This window comes from Mirounga angustirostris, unplaced genomic scaffold, assembly GCF_029215605.1.
Source record: "Mirounga angustirostris isolate CCGP_5_RB_7025 unplaced genomic scaffold, mMirAng1.0.hap1 SCAF_9, whole genome shotgun sequence".
Classification (NCBI taxonomy): Eukaryota; Metazoa; Chordata; class Mammalia; order Carnivora; family Phocidae; genus Mirounga; species Mirounga angustirostris.
This window is the reverse complement of record NW_026991717.1, coordinates 24057896-24077876: the sequence shown is the minus strand read 5'-3', so window position 1 is coordinate 24077876 and position 19981 is coordinate 24057896. Positions and strand designations below refer to the sequence as shown.

Sequence of the window (19981 nt, the reverse complement as noted above, 5' to 3'; positions counted from 1 at the left end):
GGAATAGCATGGAGGACCTTAGGAGAAGGAAGGGAAAAATGAAGGGGGTGGGAATCGGAGGGAGAAAGGAACCATGAGAGACTATGGACTCCGAGAAACAAACTGAGGGTTTTAGAGGGGAGGGGGTGGGGGAATGGGTTAGCCTGGTGATCGGTATTAAGGAGGGCACATACTGCATGGAGCACTAGGTGTTATATGAAAACAATGGATCGTGGATCACCACATCAAAAACTAATGATGTATTGTATGGTGACTAACATAATATAATAAAATTAAAAAATAAAAACATTAGCAAACCTAATTATTTTTTTAAGATTTTATTTATTTATTTGTGAGATAGAGAGAGATAGGCAGAGGCAGAGGGAGAAGCAGCAGGGAGCCCGATGTGGGACTCCATCCCAGGACCCCAGGATAAAGACCTGAGCTGAAGGCAGATGCTTAACTGACTGAGTCACCCAGGTATCCCTAGCAAACCTAATTCAGCAGCATATTTAAAAAATCATTTACTATGATCAAGTAGAATTTATCCCTGGGATGCAAGCCTGGTTCAACACATCCATATAAAATAATGCGATACATCACATTAACAGAATGGAAGGAAAAATAAGTATATTACTGCCTCAATAGACACAGAAAAAGAATTTGACAAAATTTAATATTCATTCATGATAAAAACTCTTAAGAAATTAGGCATAGAAAGAACACAGCTCCATGTAATAAAGGTCATATATGACAAGGCCTCAGCTAATATAATACTCAATGGTGAAAGGGTGAAACTTTTCCTCTGAGATCAGGAACAAGAAACTGTCACAACATCTATTCTACTATAGTACTAGAAATTTTAACTGCAGAAGAAAGATAAGAAAAAAGAAATCCTACTCAATGTAGTATTGTAAGTTCTAGCCCCAGAAGCCACAAAAGAAAAAAAAATCAGAATTGGAGAGGAAGAAGTAAAATTGTCTTTATTTGCAGTGACATTATTTTATATATAGAAAATCCTAAGGATGCAACTTAAATTGTTAGACATAATTAATGAATTCAGTAATGTTACAGGATACAATATTAAAATAAATCAGTAGGATTTTTAGACATTCACAACAAATTTTCTGGTAAAAAGAAATTAATACCATTTACAAAAGAATCAAAAAGAGTAAAATACTTAGAAATAAAGTCAACTAAGAAGTTGCAACATCTCTACAGTGAAAACTACTACATTGATAAAAGAAATTGAAGAAGAGAGGAATAAATGGAAAGGGATCCCATGTTCAAGAAACAAACCCAAGCATACACAGCCAACTAATATTTCAACAGAGAGCCAGGTATATTCAATGGAGAAAATACCTCATCTTTAATAAATGGTGCTGAGATAATTGGATAGTCACACATAAAAGAATAAAATTGGATCCATCTTATATCACTAAAAATATTAACTTGAAATAGATGAAAACCTTAATCATAAGACCCAAAACCATGCAAATCCTATAAGAAAACATAGAAATAAAAACTCCTTAAGTTGGGTCTGAGTAATAATTTTTTGGATGACACCTAAAGCAGAAGCAAAAACAAAACAAAACACTAAACAAGTGGGACTAAATAAAGCTACAAAGCTTCTGCACAGCAAAAGAAACCATCAACAATGTGAAAAAAAAACAAAACAAAACTACAGAGTGGGGAAAAAAAAAATTGCACACCAAACACCTGACAAGAGGTTCACGCCTAAAATATATAAATGACTCATAGAATTCAGTAGTAAGAACAAGAACAAATAACCCAATTTAAAAATGGGCAAAGATCTAAACAAATGTTTCTCCAAAGAAGATATATGAAAGCCCAAAAAAGTACATGAAAATACACTCAACATCACTAGTCATTAAGGAAATGCAAATTAAAATCACACTGAGATAGGGGCGCCTGGGTGGCTCAGTCGTTAAGCGTCTGCCTTTGGCTCGGGTCATGATCTCAGGGTCCTGGGATCGAGCCCCACATTGGGCTCCCTGCTCGGCAGAAAGCCTGCTTCTCCCTCTCCCACTCCCCCTGCTTGTGTTCTGTCTCTCACTGTGTCTCTCTCTGTCAAATAAATAAAATATTTTAAAAAATCACACTGAGATATAAGCTCATACTTTTTAGAATGGCCATTATCCAAAAGACAAAAGATGACAAATGCTCACATTGATGTGGAGGTAAGAGAACCATTATGCAATGTTGGTTGGATTGTAAATTGGTACAGCCACTGTGGAAAACTGTACTGAAGATCCTCAAAAAAACTACGTATGCCACAGCAATTTCACACTGGGAATATATGCAAAGGAAACAAAAACACTAATATGAAAAGATATCTGCACCACCATGCTTATTAGCAGCATTATTTACAATAAACAAGATGTGTAAACAACCTAAGTGTTCATTGATGGATGAATTGATAAATGTGATATATATATAATGGAATATTTTTCAGCCATAAAAATAACAAGGATATCCTGTCATTTGCAGCAACATGGATGAAACTTGAAGGCATTATGCTGAGTGAAACAAGTTAAGAGAGAGAAAAACAAATACTATATGGTCTCACTTATATGTGGAATTTAAAAAAAACAAATAAACCAAAACAGCAAATGAATTGTAAGAGAGATCAGACTTATGGTTATCAGAAGTGAGGAGCTGGGCACCTGGGTGACTCAGTTGGTTAAGCGACTGCCTTCGGCTCAGGTCATGATCCTGGAGTCCCTGGATCGAGTCCCGCATAGGGCTCCCTGCTTGGCAGGGAGCCTGCTTCTCCCTCTGACCCTCCCCCCTCTCGTGTGCTCTCTGTCTCTCTCATTCTCTCTGTCTCAGATAAATAAATAAAATCTTAAAAAAAAAAAAAAAAGAAGTGAGGAGCTGAGGGAAGGCAAATCGTAAGGAGGTGGTTAAGAGGTACAAACTGCCAGTTATAAGATTGTTAAAACACACACACACACACACACATACACACACACACAAGCCCAAAATGTTGTCACTTAGATCGAGTTGCAAATCTGAACCTTAATATGTAATCGAATTGCAATTTCAACCTCCCCTAGAAATGTAATCTTAAACTGGTCAGCTGGGAATTTTTCAATCAGTGCTGATGAGTCTGCCACATGGGGCATCTCCATTCCTCCTCTCCAAAAATGAAGTAATCTGCATGACAAGACATCTTGTTTTTCCCCTAAGGGAAAGCCATCATTCCTGAAACAATCCATTTTTTAAAATTTAAATTCAATTAGTACATCATTAGTTTTTTGTGTAGTGTTCAATGATTCATTATTGGTGTATAACACCCAGTGCAAATTACACCACATGCCATCCTTAATGCCCATAACCCACTTACCCCATCGCCCCACCCATCGCCCTTTCCAGAACCCTCAGTTTGTTTCCTGGAGTCAAGAGTCTCATGGTTTGGTTCCCTCTATGACTTCTTTCCATTCAGTTTTCCCTCCCTTCCCCTATGATCCTCTGTGCTATTTCTTACGTTCCACAGGTAAGTGAAACCATATGACAATTGTCTTTCTCTGATTGACTTCACTTAGCATAATACCCTCTAGTTCCATCCATGTCAATGTAAATTGTAGGTATTCATCCTTTCTGATGGCTGAGTAATATTCCATTGTATATGTGAACCACATCTTCTTTGTCCATTTATCTGTTGAAGGACATTTTGGCTCCTTCCACAGTTTGGCTATTGTGGACATTGCTGCTATTTACATTGGGGTGCAAGTGGCCCTTCTTTTCACTACATTTGTACCTTTGGGGTAAATACCCAGTAGTGCAACTGTTATGTCATAGGGTAGCTGTATTTTTAACTTCCTTAGGAACCTCCATACTGTTTTCCAGAGTGGCTGTACCAGCTTGCATTCCACACAACAGTGTCAGAGTGTTCTCCTTTCTTCACATCATCGCCTCCATTTGTTGTTCCCTGTCTTGTTAATTTTAGCCATTCCAACTGGTGAAGGTGGTATCTCATTGTGGTTTTGATTTGTATTTCCCTGATGACACCATGTGATCCTCTCAATTGATGCAGAAAAAGCATTTGACAAAATACAGCATCTTTTTTTAAAAAAAAATATTTATTTATTTGACAGAGAGAGACACAGTGAGAGAGGGAACACAAGCAGGGGGAGTGGGAGAGGGAGAAGCAAGCTTCCTGTCAAGCAGGGAGCCCAATGCGGGGCTCAATCCCAGGACCCTGGGATCATGACCTGAGCTGAAGGCAGATGCTTAACGACTGAGCCACCCAAGTGCCCCTACAGCATCCTTTCTTGATTAAAACTCTTCACAGTATAGGGATAGAGGGAACATACCTCAATATCATAAAGCCATCTATGAAAAGCCCACAGCAAATATCATTCTCAATGGGGAAAAAGTGAGATCTTTTCCCTTAAGGTCAGGAACATGACAGGGATTCCCACTCTCACCACTATTGTTCAGTATAGTACTAGAATGTAGTGAAAAGAAGGTGTCATCAGTTTGTTTCCTATAGTTAAGAGTCTCTTATGGTTTGCTTCCTTTCTGTTTTCATCTTATTTTATTTTTCCTTCCCTTCCCTTGTGTTCATCTGTTTTGTTTCTTAAATTCCATATATGAGTGAAATCACATGGTATTTTTCTTTCTCTGACTGACTAATTTCACTTAGCATAATACCCTCTAGTTCCATCCATGTCACTGGAAATGGCAAGATTTCATTCTTTGTGATGGCTGAGTAATATTCCATTGTGTATATACACCACATCTTCTTTATCCATTCAACTGTTGATGGACATCTGGACTCTTTCCATAGTTAGGCTATTCTGGACATTGCTGCTATAAACATTGGGGTGCATGTGGCCCTTTGATAAATATTTATCCAATTGGATAAATACCTAATAGTGCAGTTGCTGGCTCATAAGGTAGCTATATTTTTAACTTTTTGAGGAACCTCCATACTGTTTTCCAGAGTGCCTGCATCACTTTGCATTCTCACCAACACTGTGAAAGGTTTCCCCTTTCTCTGCAGTAGTGCAACCGTTATGCCATAGGGTAGCTGTAGTGCCAACATCTGTTGTTTCCTGAGTTGTGACTGGTGTGAGGTGGTATCTCATTGTGGTTTTGATTTGAATTTCCCTGATGCCAAGTGATGTTGAACATTTTTTCATGTGTTTGTTAGCCTATTACATGTCTTCTTTGGAGAAATGTCTGTTCATGTCTTCTGCCCATTTCTTGACTGGATTTGTTTTTGGGTGCTGAGTTCGATAAGTTCTTTATAGGTTTTCAACACTAGCCCTTTACCTGATAAGGTATTTGTAAATATTTTCTCCCATTCTATAGGTTGTCTTTTAGTTTTGTTGACTGTTTCCTTTGCTGTGTAAGCATGTTTCTAGAAATTTTAAAATGTATTAATAAATTTGCAAATACAAATGCAGATACAACAATTCACAATTGATTACTAAGTTTTCAGTGGAAATTAGGGTTTCACAAGTTAAAAAAATTAACATATGCAATAATTGAAACTCCTATTATTAATAAGTGAAACATCTCTATATGCCAGGTAAGTATGAATGGTGGAGACTCCATTTTATTGTTGATAAAAAAAAGGAATTTTATTTTAAAATGAAGCTGCTTTAAAGAGAAAATAAAACATAGGACCAGATTAGAATGTAAAAAAGAAAGTTGTAGAAGTTTTATAGAAAATAAAACTTTGAAAATAAATTTTAATGTGTAGTCAAGCTGTCTAAAATTAAAATACATTTATCTAAAATATGAGTTTTAATATAAAAATGAGCTGAAGCAAAATGAGAATTTGGTTGTTTCTCTGTTAAAAGGATTTTTTTTTTTTTACTTTTGGTCTAATTTTGATAACAGATAGTGAAAGATTTTTTTTTTACCTTTTTTTTTTTTTTTTTTTTTACATTTCATGATTATCTGTGATCCTATTTAGGAAAATACTTTAAAACAATTTTATTTAATTTTTTTTAGTTTTGCTTAAATAATAACTATATGTATTTTTTAATTAAAGATTTTATTTATTTAATTGACAGAGAGAGACACAGCAAAAGAGGGAACACAAGCAGGGGGAGTGGGAGAGGAAGAAGCAGGCTTCCCATGGAGCAGGGAGCCTGATGCAGGGCTCAATCCCAGGACCTTGGGATCATGACCTGAGCTGAAGGCAGACGCTTAACAACTGAGCTACCCAGGCACCCCTGTTTTGTTTTGTTTTGTTATTTTATTTCATTATGTTATGTTAGTCACCATACAATACATCATTAATTTTTGATGTAGTGATCCATGATTCATTATTTTTGTATAACACCTAGTGCTCCATGCAGTACATGCCCTCCTTAATACCCATCACTGGGATAACGCATCCCCCCACCCTCCCCCTAAAACCCTCAGTTTGTTTCTCAGAGTCCAATCTCTCATGGTTCATCTTTCCCTCTGATTTCCCCCACTTCATTTTTCCCTTCCTTCTCCTAATGTCCTCCATGCTATTCCTTATGTTCCACAAATAAGTGAAATCATATGATTATTGACTTTCTTTGCCTGACTTATTTCACTTAGCATAATCTCCTCAAGTCCCATCCATGTTGATGTAAATGTTGGGTATTTCTGATGGCTGTATTTGTCCATTGTATATATGGACCACATCTTTATCCATTCATCTGTTGAAGGGCATCTTGGCTTTTTCCACAGTTTGGCTATTGTGGACATTGTCCTTATGAACATTGGGGAGCACATGGCCCTTCTTTTCACTACATCTGTGTCTTTGGGGTAAATACCCAGTAGTGCAATTGCTGGGTCACAGGGTAGCTCTATTTTTAATTCTTTGAGGCACCTCCACACTGTTTTCCAAAGTGTCTGTACCAACTTGCATTCCCACTAACAGTGTAAGAGGGTTCCCCTTACTCCACAACCTCTTCAAAATTGTCAATTTTTGCCATTCTAACTGGTGTAAGGTGGTATCTCATTGTGGTTTTGATTTGAATTTCCCTGATGGCTAATGATGATGAACATTTTTTCATGTGTCTGTTAGCAATTTGTATGTCTTCTTTGGAGAAGTGTCTATGTCTTCTGCCCATTTTTTGACTTGATTATTTGTTTTTTGGGTGTTGTTTTTGAGAAGTTCTTTATAGGTCTTGGATTCCAGCCCTTTATCTGTAGTGTCATTTGCAAACATCTTCTCCCATTCTGTGGGTTGCCTCTTTGTTTTGTTGACTGTTTCCTTTGCTGTGCAGAAGATTTTTTATCCTGATGAAGTCCCAAAAGTTTATTTTCGCTTTTGTTTCACTTGCCTTTGAAGATGTATCTTGGAAGAAGTTGCTGTGGCTGATGTCAAAGAGATTACTGCCTATGTTCTCCTCTAAGATTTTGATGGATTCCTGTCTCACATTGAGGTCTTTCATCCATTTTGAGTTTATCTTTGTGTATGGTGTTAGAGAATGGTCGAGTTTCATTTTTCTGCATGTGGCTGTCCAATTTTCCCAGCACCATTTATTGAAGAGAGTGTCTTTTTTCCATTGCATAGATTTTCCTGCTTTGTCGATGATTATTTGACCATAGAGTTGAGGGTCCATATCTGGGTTCTCTATTCTGTTCCATTGGTCTATATGTCTGTTTTTGTGCCAGTACCATGCTGTCTTGGTGACCACTGCTTTGTAATATAGCTTGAAATCAGGCAACGTGATGCCCCTAGCTTTGGTTTTCTTTCTCAACATTTCCTTGGTGATTCGGGGTCTCTTCTGATTCCATACAAATATTAGGATTGTTTGTTCCAGCACTTTGAAAAAAAATGTCATTATAATTTTGATCAGGATGGCATACGTAGTTTTTATTTGAATTCCAGGTAGTTGACATACCATGAAATATCAGTTTCAGGTGTACAATTTAGTGATTCAACACTTATATACAATACATGGTGCTCATCACAATAAGTGTATGCCTTAAAAATATACAAAAAAACCCTCATCCTTTTTATTTGTTTTTAGACAGGGAGGGAGGGTGGAGGGCAGAGGGAGAGAGAGAGAGAATCCCAAGAAGGCTCCATGCCAGAAAGGGGAACCCTCCTACATTGTTGGTGGGAATGCAAGCTGGTGCAACCACTCTGGAAAACAGTTTGGAAGTTCTTCAAAAAGTTGAAAATAGAGCTACCATATGATCCAGCAATTGCACTACTGGGTATATACCCCTAAGTTACAAAAGTAGGGATCCGAAAGGGTACGTGCACCCCGATGTTTATAGCAGCAATGTCCGCAATAGCCAAACGGTGGAAAGAGCCAAGATGTCCATCGACAGATGAATAGATAAAGAGGATGTGGTATATATATACAATGGAATATTATGCAGCCATCAATCAGAATGAGATCTTGCCATTTGCAATGACGTGGATGGAACTGGAGGGTGTTATGCTAAGCCAAATAAGTCAATCAGAGAAAGACATGTATCATATGATCTCACTGATAAGAGGAATTTATTTTTAAGATTTTATTTATTTATTTATTTGAGAGAGAGAGTGAGCACAAGAGGGGGGAGCGGGAGAGGGAGAAGCAGACTCCCTGCCAAGCAGGGAGCCCGATGCAGGACTCGATCCAGGGACTCCAGGATCATGACCTGAGCCGAAGGAAGTCGCTTAACCAACTGAGCCACCCAGGCGCCCAAGAGGAATTCTTAATCTCAGGAAACAAACTGAGACTTCCTGGAGTAGGGGGTGGGGTGGGATGGATGGGGGGGGCTGGGTGATAGACACTGGGGAGGGTATGTGCTATGGTGAGTGCTGTGAATTGTGCAAGACTGTTGAATCAAAGATCTGTACCTCTGAAACAAATAATGCAATATATGTTAAGAAAAAAAAATAATGATAAGAACATAGCAGGAGGGGAAGAATGAAGGGGGGGGAATTGGAGGGGGAGACGAACCATGAGAGATGATGGACTCTGAAAAACAAACTGAGGGTTCCAGAGGGGAGGGAGGTGGGAGGATGGGTTAGCCTGGTGATGGGTATTAAAGAGGGCACGTTCTGCATGGAGTACTGGGTGTTATACACAATGAATCATGGAACAGTACATCAAAAACTAATGATGTATGGTGATTAACATAACAATAAAAAAATTTAAAAAAAAGAAGGCTCCATGCCAAGCACCCAGCCCAATGTGGGGTTTGATCACATATACCTGAGATCATGACATGTGCCAAAATCAAGAAGTAGAACACTCCAACCCACTGAGCCCCTCAGGCGCTCCAATCTTTTCGATATTTTTGACAAACTTCCCAAACTCAAATTCTAAATTTTTGTTTATTTTTTTTACCTTCAATATTCCAAATAATTTGTTGAACTAATTAACCTTATTTGACACGTAAAATACATGGAAAACATTGTTAAATAAATTATACTGTCTTCTCTATATTGTATTTGTAAGACTGTGACACACATGGATAAAGTCCATTGTACTTATGCAAGAAATTCCTCCTCATTGTCAGACTTTTGCCATCTTGATATCCTTGTAACATGACAACAGTCTGCTTTTGAATCAGAAATAAAGGTGGGCAATGACTGTAAACTAAGAAACACTTGGGACAATGGGAATCAAGACAGCCACAAGTTCTTCCTAGATCCCTGGAAAACCCCATATTTTTATGTTGTTGTTGTTGTTTTACATTCCTTGACCTACAATAGTGCATTTAAGATGACTCAGATTATGAATAGACATTGGTGTAGAGACTTCTATGAAATTGCAGAAACAGTCGACTAGCCATGTCTGATCTGTTTGGTTCATAATCCTGGAAAAAATGTTTGTTTGTTCCTAGAGACTTCACACTTCCTTCTTGGCCCTTTAATTACCTGTAGCTGGACTTCATTTTACTGCCACGTTGTATGGGTTTTCAATATGTTCTTGTTGTTATATATTTTCCAGATCGGATAGACTTTCCTTCCTGGAAAGCAGATAGCCTCACAGTTAAAAAAAAAAAAAAGTTTAAAAATGTGTTTCCCACTTGAATTGTACTTTCCCCTATATCCAATGATTGAGCCACCCACTTGACTGGACAAATCACAGGAGCATTAACAAAAACCGTAGAAATTCTTGAAATTCTGCCAGTATTCAACATTCTGATTTCTTGCTGCCTTATGCAAGTATAATCTGCTTCTGTAAGTCTCTAATATCTTATGATCAAGCCTGTCACCAACAGGTTAAAGAAGCCTTTCTTAGTCCTATTCAAAGGAATCTAACAGTCATAGTCAAGAGCTTGGTGACTGGTATTCTCAAACATCATCAGAGGAAGATAGTCTTGTGACCCGTTGAAAAGCACCTTACCAAATAATCCAGTCCACAGACATTGCTGCAAATCTAAAAGATCCTTGAGATCTCTAAATTAAGTTAATGAGGATGAGAAGTAACTGATATCAGCATTGACTGCTGCCACCAAAGATGATGAATCAAGACTTCAAATTCAAATGAACATTAAACTCCTTTTCCTTCTTTTCCTTTCCTTTACTCTGGCATTGACTTGGAAAGATAATACCTTCATCTCTATCTCCAGGTCTTTGTTAAGGGGGAAGGGTAAATCCTTTTATTTTAGTCTAGGAGTAAATCTAACTCTGTCCCTAACTTTTAAAAAGCAAAATAAGACATTTCATTGGTTGGTTCAAGATTGAACGTAATGGAACAAACGTATGGGGAATATAGTCAATAATATTGTAATGGTGTTTTATGGTGACAGATGATAGCTACACTACTGGTGAGCACAGCATAATTTATAAAATTGTTGAATCACTATGTTGTACACCTGAAAATAATGTAACATCATGTGTAAACTATACTCAAACAAAAAGTTTACTCAGTTAAATTTTGTTATTTTACAAGATAAATATGCCATGGGTGTGCAATGTACAACATAATGACTGGAGCTAATACTGCTGTGGGATATATAGGAAATTTGTTAGAGTAAATCTTAAGAAATCTTATTACAAGGACAATTTTTCTTCTTTTTTTTTCAGTTTTTCCTTTTATTGTATCTATAGGAGAAGATGGAATGTTAGCCGAACCTATTGTGGTTATCATTTCATGATATATGTAAATCAAACCATCATGCTCTATGCATTAAAATTATACAGTGATGGGGCAACTGGCTGGCTCAGTCAGTAGACCATTCAACTATTGATCTCATGATTGTGAGTTTGAGCCCCATGTTGGGTGTAGAGATTACTTAAAAATAAAATCTTTAGAGAACATGCAGTGATATATATCCATTCATTCTCAATAAAACTAAAACAAATAGGTCTTTGTTAAATTTCTAATAAGAACTTATTTGTTAGGGGAGGAGCAAGATGGCGGAGGAGTAGGAGACCTAAATTTCATTTGATCCCGGGAATTCACTAGATAAGGATCAAACCATTCTGAACACTTACAAACTCAACAGGAGATCGAAGAAAATAATAGCAATAACTCTCTGAACAGAAAAGTGACCGCTTTCTGGAAGGTAGGATGTGCAGAGAAGTGAATCAGAGCTGATATTTGGGAAGATAGACGGTGGGGGAAGGGAGCCTCCATCAGCTGCTACTGGCAAGTGATAGAGCGGTGGAGCACAAAACTGGAACTTTTAGAAGTCTGGTTCGCTGAGGGATGTCTCTCCAGCGGCTAAGCAGGGGATGGAACCCTCACTGGGACAGTGTGGTCTCAGGACCCTTGTGGTCACAGAAAGATTGGGGGTGCCTAAGTGCATCAGAGCTCCCAGGTATTAGAGCAGGGAAGCCAGCTGCAAAGATGGAGCCACGGAGTGGGCTCTCAGCTTGGGGTTGCCATAAACCATGATCTGTGGCACAGTCAGCCACTGCTCTTCAAGCAGAGTCTGAACAAGTGGCAGATCTGGGGAGACTCCCATTCCTCCCCCAGGAGGAGTGGTGTGTGAGCACTCTGCAGGAATCTGCTGGGTTTGGAGACTCCAAGCGGGGTCGTGTGCCAGAGATAGAAATGCTCAGTCACAGGCTGGGTGAGCATGGAGTGCGGCCCGAGACCGGGAAGAAAGGAGTGATTGACTGCTTTACTCTGGGGGCTCACTGAGGAGGGGGGCCCAAGTTCCTGGCTCCTCCAGGGCAGAGATTGGGAGGCTGCCATTTTCACTCTTGTCCTCCACATCTGTATGGAAAGCTTGCAGGGAACAAAAGCTACCGAAAGCAAACCCGAGCAGATTACTTAGCCTGGCCCCTGGCAAGGGCAGGGCAATTCCGCCTCAGGCAAAGACATTTGAGAACCACTGCAACAGACCCCTCGCCCAGAAAATCAGCAAGAACAGCCAGCCAAGACCAAGTTTACTGATCAATGAGAACGGCAGAACGCCAGCACTAGGGAAATACAGCACATAGAATTCATGGCTTTTTCCCCCCTGATTCTTTAGTCTTTCAAGGTTATTTTTTTTAATTTTCTTTTTTTTTTCTTTTCTTTTTCCCCTTTTCAACCAACACCTTATCAATCCCTTTTTTAAAAATCGTATTTATTTTTCATTTTTAGAGTCATATTCTGTCCCTTTATAGTAGTTAACCTTATTTTTGGTATATATATATATATATTAATTGTTCTCTCTTTGAAATTTTGGGATACAGTTTCTTCTAATAGACAAAATATACCCTAAATCTCTAGTGTATAGCTTTGTTCTAGTCTCCTGCCTGATCACAATCATGCCTCTTTTCTTTAAATTTCTCCTTTTTTTTTCAACCACCTTCTTATCTTATCAATTCCTTTTATAAAATCTTCTATAATTTTCATCTTTACAGTCATTTTTGTACATATATAAGCTTTTCTTTCTTTAAAATTTTCGGAGGCAGTTTCTTCTAACAGACCAAAATATGTGCAAAATCTAGTGTGTAGCACTGGTCTATGCACCAGCCTGACAATATTTGATCATATTCTTTTTTTAATCTTCTTGTTCTTTTTTTTTTTTTTCTGTCTTTCTTTCCTTCCCTTTCTTTTTCTCTGGGCTCAGGTCTCTTCTGATTTGTTTAGTGTACATTTTTCTGGGGTTGTTGTTACCCTGTTAGCATTTTGTTCTCTCATTCATCTATTCTCCTCTGGACAAAATGACAAGATGGAAAAAATCACCTCAAAAAAAAGAGCGAGACAGTACCGACTGCCAGGGACCTAATCAATATGGACATTAGTAAGATGTCGGAACTAGAGTTCAGAATGACGATTATAAAGATATTAGCTGGATTTGAAAAAAGCATGGAAGATATTAGAGAAACACTTTCTGGAGAAATAAAGGAACTAAAATCTAACCAAGTCGAAATCAAAAAGTGAGATGCAATAAAAAATGGAGGCTCTAACTGCTAGGATAAATGAGGCAGAAGAGAGAATCAGTGATATAGAAGACTGAATGATGGAAAATAAAGAAGCTGAGAAAAAGAGAGATAAACAACTACTGGATCACGAGGGCAGAATTTGAGAGATAAGTGATACCATAAGACTAAACTATATTAGAATATTTGGGATCCCAGAAGAAGAAGAAAGAGACAGAGGGGCAGAAGGTATATTGGAACAAATTATATCAGAGAACTTCCATAATTTGGGGAAGGAAATAGGCATCAAAATCCAGAAGGCATAGAAAACTCCCCTCATAATCAATAAAAAAATGTCAACACCCCAACATCTACTAGTAAAACTTACGAGTCTCAGAGACAAAGAGAAAATCCTGAAAGCAGCTCAGGACAAGAGATCTGTAACCTACGATGATAGAAACATTAGATTGGCAACAGACCTATCCACAGAGACTCGGCAGACCAGAAAGGACTGGCATGATATATTCAGAGCACTAAACAGGAAAAATATGCAGCCAAGAATACTATATCCAGCTAGGCTGTCATTGAAAATAGAAGGAGAGATAAAAAGCTTCCAGGACAAACAAAAACTAAAGGAATTTGCAAGCACAAAACGAGCCCTACAAGAAATCTTGAAAGGGGTCCTCTAAGCAAAGAGAGAGCCTAAAAGCAACATAGTCCAGAAAGGAACACAGATAATATACAGTAACAGTCACCTTACAGGCAATACAATGACACTAAATTCCTATCTTTCAATAGTTATCCTGAATGTAAATGGGCTAAATGCCCCAATCAAAAGACACAGGCTATCAGATTGGATAAAAAAAACAAGACCCATTGATATACTGCCTGAAAGAGACTCATTTTATACCCAAAGACACCTCCAGATTGAAAGTGAGGGGGTGGAAATGATTTACCATGCTAATGGACACCAAAAGAAAGCTGGAGTGGCAATCCTTATGTCAGACAAATTAGATTTTAAACCAAGGACTATAATAAATTTTTTTAAAGATTTTATTTATTTGCGAGAGAGAGAATGAGAGACAGAGAGCATGAGAGGGAGGATGGTCAGAGGGAGAAGCAGACTCCCTGCTGAGCAGGGAGCCTGATGTGGGACTCGATCCCGGGACTACAGGATCATGACCCGAGCCGAAGGCAGTTGCTTAACCAACTGAGCCACCCAGGCGCCCCACCAAAGACTATAATAAGAGATGAGGAAGAACACTATATCCTACTTACAGGGTCTATCCAACAAGAAGATCTAACAATTGTAAATATCAATGCCTCTAACATGGGAGCAGCCAATTATATATGCCAATTAATAACAAAAGTAAAGAAACACATCAACAGCAATACGATAACAGTAGGGGCCTTTAACTTATTAAACTCAACACCCAAAGAATAAATGATCCAATCAATAAATGGGCAGAAGACATGAACAGACATTTTTCCAAAGAAGACATCCAAATGGCCAACAGACTCATGAAGAGGTGCTCAACATCACTCAGCATCAGGGAAATCCAAATCAAAACCTCAATGACATACCACCTCACACCAGTCAGAATGGCTAAAATTAACAGGTCAGGAAATGACAGATGTTGGCGGGGATGAGGAGAAAGGGGAACACTCCTACACTGTTGGTGGGAATGCAAACTGGTGCAGCCACTCTGGAAAACAATCTGGAGGTTCCTCAAAAAGTTGAAAATAGAGCTACCATATGACCCAGCAAGTACACTACTGTGTATTTACCCCAAAGATACAAATGTAGTGATCCCAAGGGGTACGTGCACTCTGATGTTTATAGCAGCAATGTCCACAATAGCCAAACTATGGAAAGAGCCACGATGTCCATCAACAGATGAATGGATAAAGAAGAAGTGGTATATATATACAATGGAATATTATGCAGCCATCAAAAGGAATGAAATCTTGCCATTTGCAACAATGTAGATGGAACTGGAGGGTTTATGCTGAGCTAAATAAGTCAACCAGAGAAAGACATGTATCATATGATCTCACTGATATGAGGAATTCTTAATCTCAGGAAACAACCTGAGGGTTGCTGGATTGATGGGGGTGGAGGGATGGGATGTCTGGGTGATAGACAATGGGAAGCATATGTGCTATGGTGAGTGTTGTGAATTGTGTAAGACTGATGAATCACAGACCTGTGCCTCTGAAACAAATAATACATTATACGTTAAAAATAAAAAGAAGAAGAAGATAGTAGGAAGGGAAAAATGAAGGGGGGGGAATGGGGGAGGGCGAACCAGGAGAGATTATGGACTCTGAGGAAAGAAACAGGGTTTCTAGAGGGGATGGGGGTGTGGAGATGAGGCAGCCTGTTGATGGGTATTAAAGAGGGCATGTATTGAATGGAGAACTGGGTGCTATACACAAACAATGAATCATGTAACACTACATCAAAAACTAATGATGTAATATATGGTGATTAACATAATATAATAAAATTAAAAAAATAAAAAAAAGATATGCAACAAAAAAAAGAACTTATTTGTTACATGTATTTTTCCCTGGCTGGGGATTTGGCAAGGAAGGCTGGGCAGGCAGCAGCTGTGAGTCTTAGAGTGCAGTGGTACAGATTCTGAGAGAGGACTGGTTCCACGCTGCGTGTCCAGCCATGCTGGCATAGTGGCCTGCAAGCAGCAGTGGGTCTAGCCCCACATATGGTTGAATAACTGCAGATTGCAGTGATTACCCAAGCCATGCTGGAGGAGGAAGAGCTTGAGGCTGCTAGGTTTGAGAGAGAACGAAGGATGATAGAAAAGACTCCCATGTCATGGGATAGAGAGCCTGTGGACATTCAGTATGGTAGACTTCAACATAAAAAACAAGATCTACTCCAACTTTTTATTGACTAAATGGAACAGCAACAACTAGAGGAACAGAAGAAGAAAGATGAATTGGAGAGATGAAAATAATCTTTAAAAGTTACTAAGGTAAAAATTCCATTGATGTAGGTGGATACAATCCAGTAATGAGAAAGTAGAGAGGAAGAGAAGATGAATCATACAATATTTCAGAGGTAATGGCAAAAGAGGAAATTTTGTCCATGGCGAAAGAAAGAAAGAAAGAAAGAAAGAAAGAAAGAAAGAAAGAAAGAAAGAAAGAAAGAAAGAAAGAAAGAAAGAAAGAAAGAAAGAAAGAAAGAAAGAAAGAAAGAAAGAAAGAAAGAAAGAGAATGAAAGGTCCTTTTTTAATCTGTATAAAAGGTCCTTTTCTGTATAAAAGACCTTCAGAAAAACGAAGATTCAAATAGTATAATTAAATATAAATTGTTTCAAATGGTTAGGCAGAATACTAAATTGTTTTTCATCCCAGTTCAGAATTGTCATGAACAGCGAGTACCATTTCAACAAACAGAACACTTCCCAGAAAGAGTGATGCAATGGTACCAAGTGGAAGATATGGAATGGCTTAGGATACTTTGGGAAAACGGAATTAATGGCATTTTAGCAGATGAAATGGGATTGGGAAAGACAGTTCAGTGTATTGCTACAATTGCATTAATGATTCAGAGAGGACTACAAGGATCTTTTCTTGTCTGTGGTCCTTTGTTTACACTTCCTAAATAGATGGCTGAATTGTAAAGATTTACACCAGACATTCCTACTAAATTATTTCATGGGACCCAGCAGGAACATTGAAAATTGTGTAAAGAATATTCAAAAGTAAAAAGGGGCACTGAATATTCATCCTGTGGTAATTAGTTCATTTGAAATAGCCATGAGACACCAAAAGACTTTACAACACAGTTATTGGAAATACTTAATAGTAGATGAAGGACACTGGATTAAGAATATGAAGTGCCATCTGATCAGGTAGTTAAAATGATTCAATGCAGATAACAAACTTCTTTTGCCTGGGACTCCCTTGTAAAACAATTTTTCAGAACTTTGGCTATCACTAAACTTTCTGTTGCCAGATGTATTTGGTGACTTGAAAAGCTTTGAATCTTGGTATGATATCACTAGTCTTTCTGAAACTGCAGAAGATATTATTGGTAAATAAAGAGAACAGAGTGTTTGCACATGCTGCACCAGATTCTAACATCTTTTTTACCTAGGTGACTAAAATCTGATGTTGCTTTTAAAATTCCTCCTAAATGAGAAGTAGTCATTTATGCACCACTTTCAAAGAAACAACTCTTTTATACAGCCATTGTGAGTGGTGCAGTTGCAAACACACCTGAATCCAGTGAAATAGGAACAGTTAACTAAGTACCACGGTATGACCAAGATGACAAACTAGAAAGTCAATAAATTATAGCAAAATAGATGATTTCCCTAGTGAGCTGGAAAAATTGACCAGTCAAATGTTGCCAGGAGTAGACTGAGAAAGGGCTGTTGTGGAAATGAACACCCCTGTACAATCTGAAGTTAATCTGAAGGTGCAGAATATAATGATGCTCCTTCATAAATGCTGTAATCATCCATATTTGACTGAGTATCCTATAGACCAGATCACACAAGAGTTTAAGATTGATGAAGATTTTGTAACAAATTCTGGGAAATTCTTAATTTTGTGTCCAATGCTGCCAGAACTAAAAGCCAGAGGTCAAGTTTCTGCGTTTTTTTTTTTTTTTGTTGTTGTTGTTTTTTAATGACAAGAATGTTGGACATTTTAGTGGATTACTGTCATTTTAGAAATTTCAAGTTCGGGGTATCTGGGTGACTCAGTGGTTAAGCCTCCAACTCTTGATTTTCACTCAAGTAATGATGTCAGGATTGTGAGATTGAGCCCTGCCTTGGGTTCTGTGCTAGGTCTAGGTCCTACTTAAGATTCTCTCTCTACCTCTTTCTCTGCTCTGCCCTCTGCTCATGCTCTCTTTCTCTCTCTCTCTCTCAAAAAAAAAACAAAACAAAACAAAAAAAAAAACAAAACAAAAAAAACTTTAGCAGGCTTGATTGATCCATGGATTATTCAGAGAGAAAAAAAAATATGCATAATCACAAAAGTAAAGTGGATAATCTGGATTTTAAAACCTAAATGTTGGAGAGGTTGTGGAGAAGGGGGAACCCTCTTACACTGCTGGTGGGATTACAAGTTGGTATAGCCCCTTTGGAAAACAGTGTGGAGGTTCCTCAAAAAATTAAAAATAGAGCTACCCCATGACCCAGCAATTGAACTACTGGATATTTACCCCAAAGACACAGATGTAGTGAAAAGAAGGGCCAATGTACCCCAATGTTCATAGCAGCAATGTCCACAATAGCCAAACTGTGGAAAGAGCTGAGATGCCCTTCAAGAGATGAATGGATAAAGAAGATGTGGTCCGTATATACAATGGAATATTACTCAGCCATCAGAAAGGATGAATACCCAACTTTTACATCAACATGGATGGGACTGGAGGAGATTATGCTAAGTGAAATAAGTTAAGCAGAGAAAGTCACTTATCATATGGTTTCACTTATTTGTGGAACATAAGGAATAGCATGGAGAACATTAGGAGAAGGAAGGGAAAAAGGAAGGGGGTGAAATCGGAGGGGGAGACGAACCGTGAGAGACTATGGACTCTGAGAAACAAACACGATTTTGTGTTTGTGGGGGGGGGTTGGGTTAGCCTAGTGATGGTTATTAAGGAGGGCACGTACAGCATGGAACACTGGGTGCTATACAAAAACAATGAATTGTGGGTCACCACATCAAAAACTAATGATGTATTGTATGGTTACTAACATAACATTATAAAATAAAATAATATTTAAAAAAATAAATAAAACCTATACAGGTAAATTACTGGATGCAAACAAGAACTTTAAAAGACGTTTTTTTTTAGCTCAAATTTAAAACAAACTTTCAGGACTGGAATCATCAGAATTTTCTAGTTATCTTGAAAATCTCCATTTTCTCTTTATCTTTTTTGATTGTACATGAACTGGTGATTTGGGCATTAATTTGACTGCAGCATATACAGTTATCATTGATGATAGTGATTGGAACCCCCACTTTGATCTTCAAGCTCAGGATATATCTCATAGAATTGGACAGTCAAAGCCAGTTGTGTATCATCTCATCACAGCAAATACTATGGATCAGAAAAATGAGGAAAGAGCAGATGCTAAAAGAGCACTGGAAAAGTTGATCATCCATGAAAATCATTTCCAAGGTGGTCAGTCTCAATTAAATTAATCTAAGAAAATTTTAGACCTTAAGGAATTAATGGAATTATTAAAATCTAGGTTTATGAAAAGGAAGTAAAAGTATCAAGAGCGGTCATTAGTGATAAAGATCTTTTAGATCGAAGTGATCTTGTTAATCAAATGAATGCCTCAGGACAGATAAAGAGAAATGGAGATTTTTAAGACACTAGAAAATTCTGAGGATTCCAGTCCTGTATGTTTGTTTTATTGTATTTAAGATTTTATTGTTTATTTATTTGAGAGAGATAGAGAGAGAGCATGAGCAGAGAGTGGGAGAAGCAGACTCCCTGGCTGAGTAGGGAGCCTGATGTGGGGCTCAATACCAGGAACCTGAGATCATGACCTGAGCAGAAGACAGACACTTGCCAACTGAGCCATCCAGGTGCCCCATGAATGTTTGTTTTAAATTTGAGCTAAAGACTCCTTTTAAAGTTCTTGTATATATCTAGTAATTTACCTGTATTTGCTTTAAAATCCAGTCCACTTTACGTTTTTTTTTTTAATGTTCCATTAGCCACTG

The 19981-nt window shown here is 38.0% G+C and overlaps 1 pseudogene; it reads left to right on the top strand.

Moving 5' to 3' along the window:
• The first annotated feature begins 2153 nt into the window (after positions 1 to 2153).
• LOC123862049 (lymphoid-specific helicase-like) lies at positions 2154 to 19678 on the top strand (annotated as a pseudogene).
• Positions 19679 to 19981: the final 303 nt, after the last annotated feature.